Source organism: Nicotiana attenuata, unplaced genomic scaffold (assembly GCF_001879085.1).
Source record: "Nicotiana attenuata strain UT unplaced genomic scaffold, NIATTr2, whole genome shotgun sequence".
Classification (NCBI taxonomy): Eukaryota; Viridiplantae; Streptophyta; class Magnoliopsida; order Solanales; family Solanaceae; genus Nicotiana; species Nicotiana attenuata.
This window is the reverse complement of record NW_017670264.1, coordinates 778477-790754: the sequence shown is the minus strand read 5'-3', so window position 1 is coordinate 790754 and position 12278 is coordinate 778477. Positions and strand designations below refer to the sequence as shown.

Sequence of the window (12278 nt, the reverse complement as noted above, 5' to 3'; positions counted from 1 at the left end):
GGAACTGGTCCATATGGATCTCTGTGGTCCAATGAGAACATTAAGCAGAGGTGGTAAAAGATATGTGATGGTGCTTGTTGATGATTACTCTAGGTTTACTTGGACATTATTTTTAACATCTAAAGATGAAGCATTTGACATGTTTACTTTTTTTGTTAGAAAAACTCAGAAACAATTAGGTAATCAATCAATTAGGTCTATCATGGAACTGAATTTGAAAATGCTAAGTTTGCTGAATTTTTGCATGCTACATCATAAATAGTTGCATGACTAGACCTCTTGTTAAGAAGATTCCCTATGAGTCACTTAAAGGGAGAAAGCTAAATATATCTCATCTCAGGGCATTCAGATGCAAGTGCTTTGTGCACAACAATGGCAAAGACTCCCTAGGTAAGCATGATCCCAGAAGTGATGAGGGAGTATTCTCGGGATATTCTTCACATAGTAAAGCTTATAAGATATACAGTAAAAGAACTATGTGTGTAGAAAAAAAAATGTATATGTTATTTAAAACTAACATTCTTTCTGAGAAGTAGGAACAAGATAATGAAGAGATTGGGCTGATAAGAAATTCAAATGGTGAAACCATAGTCTATCCTGAAGAAGCATCACAAGAAGGAACATGTGATGGAACAGGTCCCTCTACCCAGGACAACATGACAGGGGGAACTGACTAGAGAGGAACTGATCCTCTAACCTCGAGGGAACCTGTCCATGAACCTATTCCTCAGTAACAAAACCAGGAAGGAACATCCAAAGAAATTGACACTCCTATTGCAACATCCACGAAATTAGATATAGATGAACCTGGTTCATCTGTTGATCAGAAGTTGTATAGGGGAATGATTGGTTCTCTTTTATATCTCACTGCTAGTAGACCTGACATTATTTTTAGTGTAGGACTTTGTGCTCGTTTTCAGGCAAATCCAAAGGAGTCCCACTTGACTAATGTAAAGAGAATATTGAGATACTTGAAAGGCACCACTGACCTTTGCCTTTGGTATCCAAAAGGTAGTAATTTTAATCTAGTGGGATATGCTGACGCTGATTGTGCAGGTTTTCTAGTGGATTGGAAGAGCACCTCAGGTATGGCACACTTCCTTGTTCATGTCTTGTGTCATGGGCTACTAAAAAACAAAATTCAGTGGCCTTATCTACTGCTGAAACTAAGTATGCTGTTGTTGCTTCATGATTGTACTCAATTGTTGTGGATCAAGCAGCAGTTGATGGATTTTGGTATTGAATTTGGTTGCATCCCTATTTTCTGTGATAACACTAGTGCTATTAGTATGACCAAGAACCCGGTTCATCATAAGAGAACTAAGCACATAGATGTTAGACACCATTTTTTGAGGGACAACTATGAGAAAGGCTTGATCACTATGGAGTTTTGTGCTACTGACAAGCAAATTGTTGACATCTTCACAAAAACCTTAGGTAGAGATCACTTTGAGAGGAACAGGGTGGAATTAGGGATGATTAAGATCACCTAAAAGGACCAATTCAAGGTTAAACGAAAAAAAATGAATGAAAAAAATTGAAAAAAAATTGGTTAGAAAGTCTGTAAATTGTGTATAATTAAATTAAATCTTGCTCAGTCTCATACTTTCCATAGTATACTCTTGTGCCATGTGTTAAAATGACTCATTAATCTCTAATGATATTTTCTCTGTTTTGGCAAATTTAGACTCACACAAGAGAATTATCAGTGAAGAACCTGGTTCATCAAGATAACACGGTATGTTTTCTACACTCTGCATAATTTGAAATAACTATATTTGGATCATGAGCAGAGTCCTACCAAATACTAAACTCCTTTTGGACTTATCCGTTACAAGTGAACTAGTCCTATTCAAAAGAGTTCCAACCGAATGGAAGTATCTATATTCTAGGGATACACTCCAACGTCTCTTCAAAACTGAATTTCAGTTTAATTAAACTTCGAAGAGTGTGAAAAGCTGTAGTTACCCCATCAATTATTCCCCTATATATTGATCAGCTTTAGTGTATTCCTTACTTCATCTCTCTCAAGCGGTTAAAAACTCTCATTCTTCTTTCATCTTTCAAACACAATCTAATTCTCTTTTCTTCCATACCCTAGCCCAGATATGTCGAACACCTCTGAAAATCCTTCATCACCACCACAGGAAACCACTTCCACACCTTCTACAATACCAATCTCTAAAGAAAAGTAGAGTAAAGATGATGGCTCGTAAGATTGTCGCTGAAGGAGAGCAGATCAAGAAAATAAACTAGCAATTGAAAGCAGGTAGGGAAGAAGAATTCCAGAAATCTGAAGATTCATTTAAGTGTGCTACGAAGGGGGAAGAAAGTAGGTCTTCTGAAACTGAACAGGTATCTTCTGATTCTAAAGTTACTCCTGAGACAATTTCTGAAGTTGCTGTAAATTTAGAGAATAGATTTGTACTGCTGGGATCTATAGCAGGTGTTGAGACTACAGAATCTGGAGAAGTTGGTGGTAAAAATAAAAATGGAAAAGAAAAAGAGAGCAAGGGTGCTAGGAGTACTGTGAGGGGAAAGGGTACAAGAGTGGTTGATTCTTCACCCACTCATGTTGGTCTAACAAAAGAAACTGATGCAATGGTTGTTTGGGGAGAGGAATTTACTGAAATAGAAGAGAGTGTGAGCAAAACAGGGGGAAGTGGGTCTGGCGAAGCTGCTGAGGGGTTGTTTCAACTTGGGAAAAATATCGATGAACTTGTTCCATCTGAACAGGAAACCCTCTTGGACCTACTGATAGGATTATCAATGGCACCAAAACTCATGCCATTCCCTATGGTTTCATTCTCACAACTGTGCTTGCACATTTCAAGGTACAAGCAAGGATCATTTCGGGGTTAATACTCTGCTTGCTTGCGATTATGAAGTCAATGTCATTTTTAATGAACCTGGTTCATCTAAAAAGACACCTATCAATAGCAAAGTCAGAGTCTTGGTACAGGAGAGTGAGGCAAAGGATATTGAGATAGCAAGGCTGAAGACACGATTGGTTGAGGTAGAATTTGAGAGAGATGTTCTCAGAACTGAACTTGCAAGGGAAAAGGAGAAGAATGATGGAATTCTTCAAGACATGCTGAAACTTCTCCAAGCAAATAACACAGCCCCTACCTCTTCCAATCCCTAAACCCAATTCGAGACTTTTTGTTTCTTTTGCTCATGTTTTCAGTATTTTTATTTTTCTTATGTTTTGTGGTAGAATCTTATCAATCATTAATGAAATTCACTGTTTTTGCTCTAACTGTTTGTTCATATTTCTTTGATGGTTAAAATTCTTAGCTTGATCTATGATGATTAATTCATGATTGCATTTGAAGTAGCCCCAGTGGCCATGAGTAACTTTTAAAATCTGGTTATCTCACATTTTATGCAACTTTTCGATGATGCCAAAAGGGGGAAAAAGGTTGTGCTTTACACTTTGAACAGTGTTGTTTATAACCTAATGTACCTGGTCCTTGATGATAAGTGATAAAAAGGAAAAATGTTTCTAACATTGTGTTGATGTTGAGCTGAGTTGAAACAGGGCCTAAGCTTATGAAAAGCACAGAGTTTGTCATCATCAAAAAGGGGGAATTTGTTGGTCCAAGTAAAGGTTAGTTTTGAATACTGACAAAGGAACTCAGGATGAACCAGGTCCATCACTCAGGTGCACAAAAATGGGCAGATTCGAGCATGTGGGTTGCACGTGAAGGAGATAAGCTTAACTTGGTGTATTTAATATCTCCTGATCGAAAAGGTTGCATAATTGATAAGGAGAAAGACTCCTTAATCAAAGAGAACACTATCCAAGATAGGGAAGGAGTTAGAAGTTGAAATCAACTAGAACTCTTCCACCAAGGAAGAGTTGCATCAGAACTCTAGTTATTTCTTCATCCACTAACTCTATAAACTGCAGGATGTTCTCACATTATATGTGTTGCACAAAAACGCAGAAGTTAAACGTGAATTGGGAGCAAAATAGCAAGGCTTTTTGCAAGCAATTCGTGTGTGATTCAAGTGTGCAAACCAGAAGCTACATGAACCAGATTGAAGAACCAACTCCATAAAGAGTTTTATGTATCTTTCTTTATTTCTAGTTCAATTGTAGCAGGTGTTTCATATTGTACCTTTCAGCTTTATCTAGAAGCAATTGTAATAGGTATTTTGAGTATTCAAGTTAGAGTTAACTTGAAGTTGTCGCAGCAGTTAGAGGTTGGTTGCTACAACGGGATTAGAGTTAATCCTTAGGTTTACAAAGAGTGTTGTAAATGCTGTTTTGGCTCAGTGATTTTAGTGGAAGTTTAGGAAAATCCTACTAAGTAGTAGGTCGTGGTTTTTTTACCTTTTGAGCCGGGTGTTTTTCACGTAAAATCTCTGTGTTTTTTATTTTCTGTATTTATTATTCCGCAAACAGCAGTAGTTAGTATACCTAGAAGAACCAGGTTCTTCTAGAGCGAAAATTGGGTACCACACAAATCACCCCTCCTCTTGTGTGGTATTGACGTTTAGAACATCAATTGGGAATATGGTTTGGAGTTTATATCTCAATTTTGAGGGGTTTTGGTGAAGATTATACTTGGTTTTGGCTGAATTTCAGATTGAAACTCGAAGAAGAAGAAGAAGAAGAAGAAGAAGAAGAAGAAGAAGAAGAAGACATGACATATATTATATTGCAGAAATTGTAGATAAATTATAGAAAAATTATAGACTGTTGTTTATTTATTTTTGAGCTTTGTGTTTTTGTGTTAAAAGTTTTGATGGGAGCTTGTTATTCCACTTCGTCTGTTTTGGAGCTAACTTGTGCAGAGGAGAAGATGTTTTTTAAGTTATATATATTGCTATACCTTTAAATTCAAGAAAGTATGGTTGTATTGTATTTAAAAAGGCGTGAATTTGTAGAATAGGTTGAATGTGAGGAATGAGTCAAATAAGACTCACAATGACTAGTTTTCTACATTTAATCTACAATAAAACTACATATCATTTGAAAAATTAACATGAAAATACAGAATTTCAATGTTTCTCAAATTATCTACAAAATTTCTACAAACTGTTCATAACAGAATTTATCTTTATTTTCATGCATGTTCGTCTGGAACATTAAAGTTACTTGATATGCCAACATCTCCCGTTATAGATGAATACAACTTATCTACAATTTTCTACAACTTTCACACATTATTTCCACCCGGTGAAATACAACTACAATAACATAAAACTTACATACAAATTTTATACAATATTTATACAATATGTCTTTTGTATATTTTGTATCTGATTTATACATAGTAAAAATAATTTTCATACAACTAATTATATATTATACAACTTATCTACAATTTTCGTACATTATTTCTACTAAGTTATATACAACTACAATATAATACCACTTAAATATAATTTTTATACAATGTTGTTCAACTTTCATATAATAGTTAAATGAATAAAAAATAAATAAATAAACAACAGAATATAATTTATCTATAATTTTTATACAATTTCTGCAATATAATGTATGTCATGTCTTCTTCTTCTTCTTCTTCTTCTTCTTCTTCAAGTTTCAATCCGAAATTCAGCCAAAACCAAGTCTAATCTTCACCAAAACCCCTCAAAATTGAGATATAAACTCCAATTCCTAATTATTTGCAACAACACCCAATCCAAACAAATAATGAGTTTTGAAAACCCAAATTTGAATTGAAAGCTTCAAAGCTTTTTAATGGCTGTCAATGGTGGAATTGCTGCTCTCTTTTTCTTTGCTTTGTATTACTGAAATTTGGACATAATTGCATTTGATGTAGAAGAATTATAGAAGATTTAGTCGTTTTTGATTTGTGAAATCAGAAAAAAGTTTGAAACACAGTGTATCGAAAAAGCAGAGACGCTAAGAGCCCGTTTGGATTGGCTTAAAAAAAGTGGCTTCTAAGCACAAGGGCTTAAAAGCAGCTTTTAAGTGCTGGAGCTTGTTTTATAAATAAGCAGTTACATGTTTGGATAAAAGTGCTGAAACTAAAAAAAAGTTGTTGAAGTGTTTGGTAAACAAGTGCTGGTAAGCACTTTTTTCTATTAAAAGGACAAAAATATCCGTAAAGCTGTTAATATTTTAAAGGAGCTGATTACTATAATATATTTAATTATAAATTAATGCAAATAAAAAATAATTTATATTTTAACTTAATTTTAATTTATTTGATTACTTTAGATAATTTTTATAAAGTAGAAGAAAAATACTATATAGTCAAGTAGAATTGGTAGAAAGTAACGCAAGTAGATCAAAAAATAATACTTGAGGAAAGTGCAGAAAATGAAAGATGAAGTAGAGAGGAAGATGAAAGAAGAAGAACGGGTCTTCAGATGTGAAGAAAATAGGAGAAGAAAATGTTTTGGGGTTCCATTGACTGAGAGTAAGTTTAGTATTATGAAAACTTATAATGGACAAAAGAGTAATTTTATTGGTCAAACCTAAATGGCTTTTAAGCCAAAATCGGAAAAGTTGGGATCAACCAACTTGTTGCTTTTGGCTTTTTTTAAGCACATTTTAACTTTTTTTAAGCAGTTTTTTTTTGCCAAACACTCCATATAATAAAAAGTGGCTTAAAAGCTGGTTTGACCACCTTTTAAGCCCATCCAAACACCCTCTAAATTTGAAACGAAACTGACGAAGAAGATTAAGGGAAATTACCAGCTATGTCCATTTATAAGTAGCTCATTACAAAAATTGGCCAATTGATTAAATATTACTATTATTAGCCAAATTAGCCAATTAGCTATTTGTAGCAAAACATATCAAATTTTTGCTTTGCTTTGAGTGTGTGTTATTAGAATAGATTGGGCACAACTCAAGGAGCTTGAATCTCAGTTTTGGGATGATTTGGTGAAGTTTTGAGGTGGTTTGAATTGAAAATTCGAAGTAAAAGCTGAACATGAAAAAAATGATATGTGTATCACATTGTGTATCATTTGTGTATCACATATGTATCATATTGGTATCAATTATGTATCACATGTATATCCATGTATACCTGTGTCTGTGATACATGCGTGATACATGTTTGATACATGTGTCGCAGAAGACTTTTTTGAACTTGATTTAATTACGAATTTTGATACAAAAAACAAGTCCAAATCACCTCCAATCTTCCTCAAATTTTGTATATTGACTTATCTATATATTTTCAGTGAATTTCAACTATACCCATTGAAAAAGTTCCTTTTTTGTTTAGATTTTTTGGAATATTGTATAGATTTTTGTATTTCATCACCTTATTTGCTACCCCGTCCATGAAATTTCCTTTCCGTCTTGTATCTAATGTTGCTAATCACGCTTAAAAATATGGAAGGTGAGTTTTGCATGTGATTCTTTGAGAGAAAAAACCCTATTATTTGATTTTTTAATTTTTGTTGGCTAGTTTTGGTAAGTCTATAACTAATGGCTAGAGGTTGGTACGTTGAGATTTATTTGGGACATTTGTGTAAGTTTCCCGAAGATTAATGTGCGTGATTTGCGTTGTGGAAGATCTAGAAGAATATTTAATCTCCCAATTTTAGCGCGCCTAAATAAGGAAGCCTACAGCTACAGTGATTCCTTATTTAATGAATTGTCTATATTTTTTAGAAATACTATTAGCATGAAGGGTAATATGCAAACTATGAACATATTTGGTAATATAGTTTCCTATATGGTATAGGAACGAAAATTTCCATAAAAATTCACTACTGGGCTTAGAGTTAGTAGAGCTGGACGTAAAACCCAAAAGGAAAGGCCATTCAGCTAGTGAAAAAGGCCGGCCCATCTCAGCAAGTGTAATTCAGATAGTAACCAGAAACCTAAAGAGTCCAGCTGGGATCCAACTAACCTGGTTACCACATCGTCTACAGAAGAAAACTTTAAAGAGTTTATCAGCTCAGACCAGAAGTTAGTACCTCGTCCCTTCGGGGACATCCGATAAAATTGGAACGATACAGAGAAGATTAGCATGGCCCCTGCGCAAGGATGACACGCACAAATCGAGAAATGGTCCAAATTTTTTTCTCCGATCCACGGTCTGTTTCTGAAATTAATTTTAGCATTTTGGCTTATCATTATGTTTTCTGGATGTAATTACTGATAATGCTTTTGTAATTAGGGTGAAATGAGTATTGTAAGCAGAATGAAGGTGAGATATAGATAACTATTTTTGCAATTTGATGTGGCTGTATCAAATTAAGCTAATGAAAGAGCAGTATGCAATTGCTATCACCAGAAAATAAGTCATAAAGGAGACAATAAATTTTCGTATTGGTTCCTTGATCCTTGTTTTTATAGCTAGATGTTCCCTTTTGTTGTTTTCGTTCTTATTCTTTTTGTCTTCTTCATACCTTGAGTCACAGCATAGTACAATTTGTGTGCCACATTTGTTGATGAAATGTGTTATTATATTATATGGTTTTGGGAAATATTCACCTCATGAGTAAAGTTTTTCTGGAATTGAGTTAGAAGTAATGTTTATTTTCTAAAAATAAATAAATAAAAACGGTGAAGCTTATGCAAAGTCACACTTGAAATGTTTGCCCGTCCTCGAGCAAAGAAACTATATCGAAACATTCAAACCCCAGTTGCAACAGACACTTAAAAATTTAGAAACTCTTATATGAACGTAACGGACCTTGCTCATTTTAGTGTCTTACTCTTTGGCAAGTTCATTATGATGTTTGACAACTAATTTAAGTGAGGAGAGTAGCACAGAGGATTCTTATATGGTCGAAGGGATCACTAACAGAGGAAGCTTGTGTTTGATTAGCACAACCAAACTAAAGTTTAGGGTTTATAGGTCTAGAAAGGAAACTAGAGATTTGGACAGACGATGCTTCCGCCTCTAGATTTTTAGGATTTAACCTTTTAAAGCATTTTTATGCTATCTTAATTATTTTGCTAGGATTAATATTAGCAATTACATATACAAATGTTGGTATTTTGGGAAGTTAAGATTTTAATTTCATAAGGGCTTCTAAGAGCTATATATTTGGAGTTCTCTAGTAATCTTCTCAAAGTGCTCTGTTTTGGCGAGAGAAGGTTACAGTAATTTCCATATTATCTTAGATTTTGTTTGCTGCTTCCCTTTGTTGACAAATCTGATATTTGCTCTCTTAATGCTGCTTGTTTATTTTACGGTTCTTGCATGTTTCCAGTTCTAGATAGGTATATCTAAAGAGCAATTTCAAAGCTAGTGCAGTTGATTGGGAAACAAGAAGTATTAATATTGTTATTATTCCTTTCTTAAGTTGTTTTAGATGTATCAACATGAGATCGAGCAAATAGGAGCAGGGAATACATGGACTGGTAATCTTTGGTCCTATTCTATATTCCAACATATACTACTGCAGACACTTAGATAAGAGTGCTTTTTCTTACACTTGGGCATATTATGGACTATAAGAAATGTGAAATACTAAGTGTAGTGTTGCTACTCATTGTGTTGCAGACTTACAGTAATATAACAGTAACAAATAACAGAGGAAAAAACGAAAGGAAGAAACTTTTATTCCATGTGCATACTTGGCAAGTGGAAGTTCAACATTTGCAATTCCAAATAATGTCCCTGGACTTATCCTTCTGCCAGCTCCAAATGGTATGTACTCAAGATTAGTCCCAATGAAATCAAACGCAGAATCTTCGAATCTTTCTTGTTCAAAGCATTCAGCATTTTCCAGTGCTCTGGATGTATACCTATTGCCCACGCGTTGATGATGACTTTAGTTTTTGGTGGTATTTCGTTGCCACCAATTTCACATTTTTCTTTAGCTTCTCTTGGTAGTAGCAAAGGTAAAGGTGGATGCATTCACAGCGTCTCTTTGATAACCAATTTCATGTAATCTAGCTTTTGAAGTTCTGATTCTGTCATTTTACTTTTCCCTTCAAGTACCTTTCTCACCTCAGCTTGTGCCTATTCCATCACATGTGGTTTCTTCATCATTTCTGAAATCACCCACTCTAGAACTGTGATGATGTGCCAGTTCCCCCTACGAACATTTCCTGAATGTGAACAGCCATAAGAAACTCTTAGTTGAAATAAATTGGGCTGATGTCTGTCAGCAGTTCTTTAAAATTGCACAAGATGGTAAAAAAGATTTCTGTATGCTCTATGATAAGGAGGCAACATGTAGATTTGGAACATCAATACGATAATTTTGACGTATCCATTATGAATTATTTCCTTTTGGTTAGCACATATATATTTTTCTGCCATCAAGTATATGCTTTAGTTTACAATATAATACCAACAATAATATGATGTTCAAAAAATGCTCTGTAAACTGAAACACCTTAGAGTTTGTATAGGGTCAAATTTGGCCCTCAGTATCTCTACGCCAGTGGTTCCCCCAATGAGTGTACGCCGACCAACGTAGCGGGTACGACTCGGCCGGGAGGACCAAAGCGACGTCGTTTAGAACTCAGTGTCTATACTAGGGAGATGTTACCTATCTCTGTTACTTTTTGATTCTTTCGAGGAAGGTCTCCTATTATATAAAGGAGACCTCCACATTGTAAAAGGTGGACATCTGATCTAATACAACTCTCTCATTTTCTGTCTTTCTCTCTCTATATCACTACTTCTGACGAAAATACCTTACTAACATACGTTGTCACTTTGCAATATTAGATCTACAACAATATTATCATCTTTGCATCGCTAGGCTTATTATATTTGATTACGATTTACCCCTTCTCTATTTTTTGATTGTTTTATCGCTTACAAAGTACATCGTTAACTTTTGAGCCAAACAATTTGGCGCCGTCTATGAGGATTTCGAGAATCAAAATCATAGTATCCACCTAGAGATCAACCAACTACTACTCTCAACACCACTCAAAAACAAAAAATGGCCGAAAATAACACAAGATCAAAAGCCATATTGGGTGTCACTACCAATCTCCTGGGCCCTCTCAACGAGGCCAGTGACGATGGCATCCTGAATGAAACCCCTAGCATCACACCAGGTGCAGAGATCTCACCTTCCCCATCCGAAGGCCTGACGATCTTGCACGAAAAAGGAGCTTCCACATCTGCGGCTACGGAAGCACCCTCAGCGGTCAAAGAGCTACTGGAAAGATGGCTAACAAGCACTCTAAGTGGCTTGGTTGAGAGGTCGCCGCAAAATAACATCGTATGTGCACCAACGGTAGGTACCACTGCTGCAGTAGGTGAACCGGAAGTTACACCGGTAAATAACAGACCCATCGAGACACAGACCAACGATGGCACGCTAACAGCCATCCTAAAGAAGATGGAAGAAATGGAAAGCGAAAACAAGGCGCTCCGCGGTCAAATGAAGGAACATCAGGAGAGGGTCGACAAGATCCCCGGTGCTCCCAAGTTGCTACCAAATCGCGATGTGGGAAGGTTCGTTAAACAACCATACACCGAAGAAGCTTCTCCTCACTCCACCCCAAAAACCTTCAAGATGCCACCCTACTTAAGGGTATATGACGGAACCACAGATCCCGAGGATCATCTGATCCACTATGTCACCGCTGTGAAGGGAAACGACCTATCGAAAGAACAGGTACCGTCGGTTCTGCTGAAGAAGTTTGGCGAGACGTTGACAGGAGGGGCCTCAACATGGTACTCTCAGCTACCGGCTAAGGCAATAACAACGTTCGAGGAAATGGCGGATAAATTCGTCACAGCCCATGCAGGCGCAAAGAAAGCGGAGGCCAGGGTCAACGATGTCTTCGCCATCAGGCAAAACACAGGAGAGGGACTCAGGGACTTCTTGGCAAGGTTTAACAGGGTAAGGATGAGTCTACCAAATGTATCGGAAGGTATGGCAGTCGCCGCTTTCCAGAACGGGCTAAGCAGAGATGGTTCGAGGGCAACCAGGAAGCTGCTGAGCCGCCTCATGAAATATCCCCCTACCACATGGGAGGAAATCCACAATGCCTATTGCGCCGAGGTACGAGCGAACGAGGATGATCTTAATGGGCCGACCCAACGGCTAACAGCGATACACTCAGAAACGAGAAGAGATCGACGGAACGAAGGACGACGAGAACAACTCCCCCGTTCCAACAGAGATCGACACCAGCCATACACCAGATCCTCCCATCTGCCACCAAGGCATACAGACGCACTACAGTGACACGTCGTCCCACTATGAAACGAAAGAGGTACGCCCCCTTTACTAACCGCCCATAACTTTTGTGTATCTCCTTCAGAGATAGTGTACGCACTGGAGAAGCTAGGCACCAAGGTGCATTAGCCGCAGAAGATGAAATCAGACCCTGCCACAAGGAAATCAAA

The 12278-nt window shown here is 36.6% G+C and overlaps 1 long non-coding RNA gene across 1 annotated transcript; it reads left to right on the top strand.

Annotated features, from left to right (window-relative positions):
* Window positions 1–7883: 7883 nt before the first annotated feature.
* On the top strand, window positions 7884–10125 carry LOC109236918. Its single transcript, XR_002069562.1, has 3 exons — window positions 7884–8040; window positions 9259–9316; window positions 9459–10125. It is a non-coding gene; the product is annotated as an uncharacterized LOC109236918 (long non-coding RNA).
* Window positions 10126–12278: the final 2153 nt, after the last annotated feature.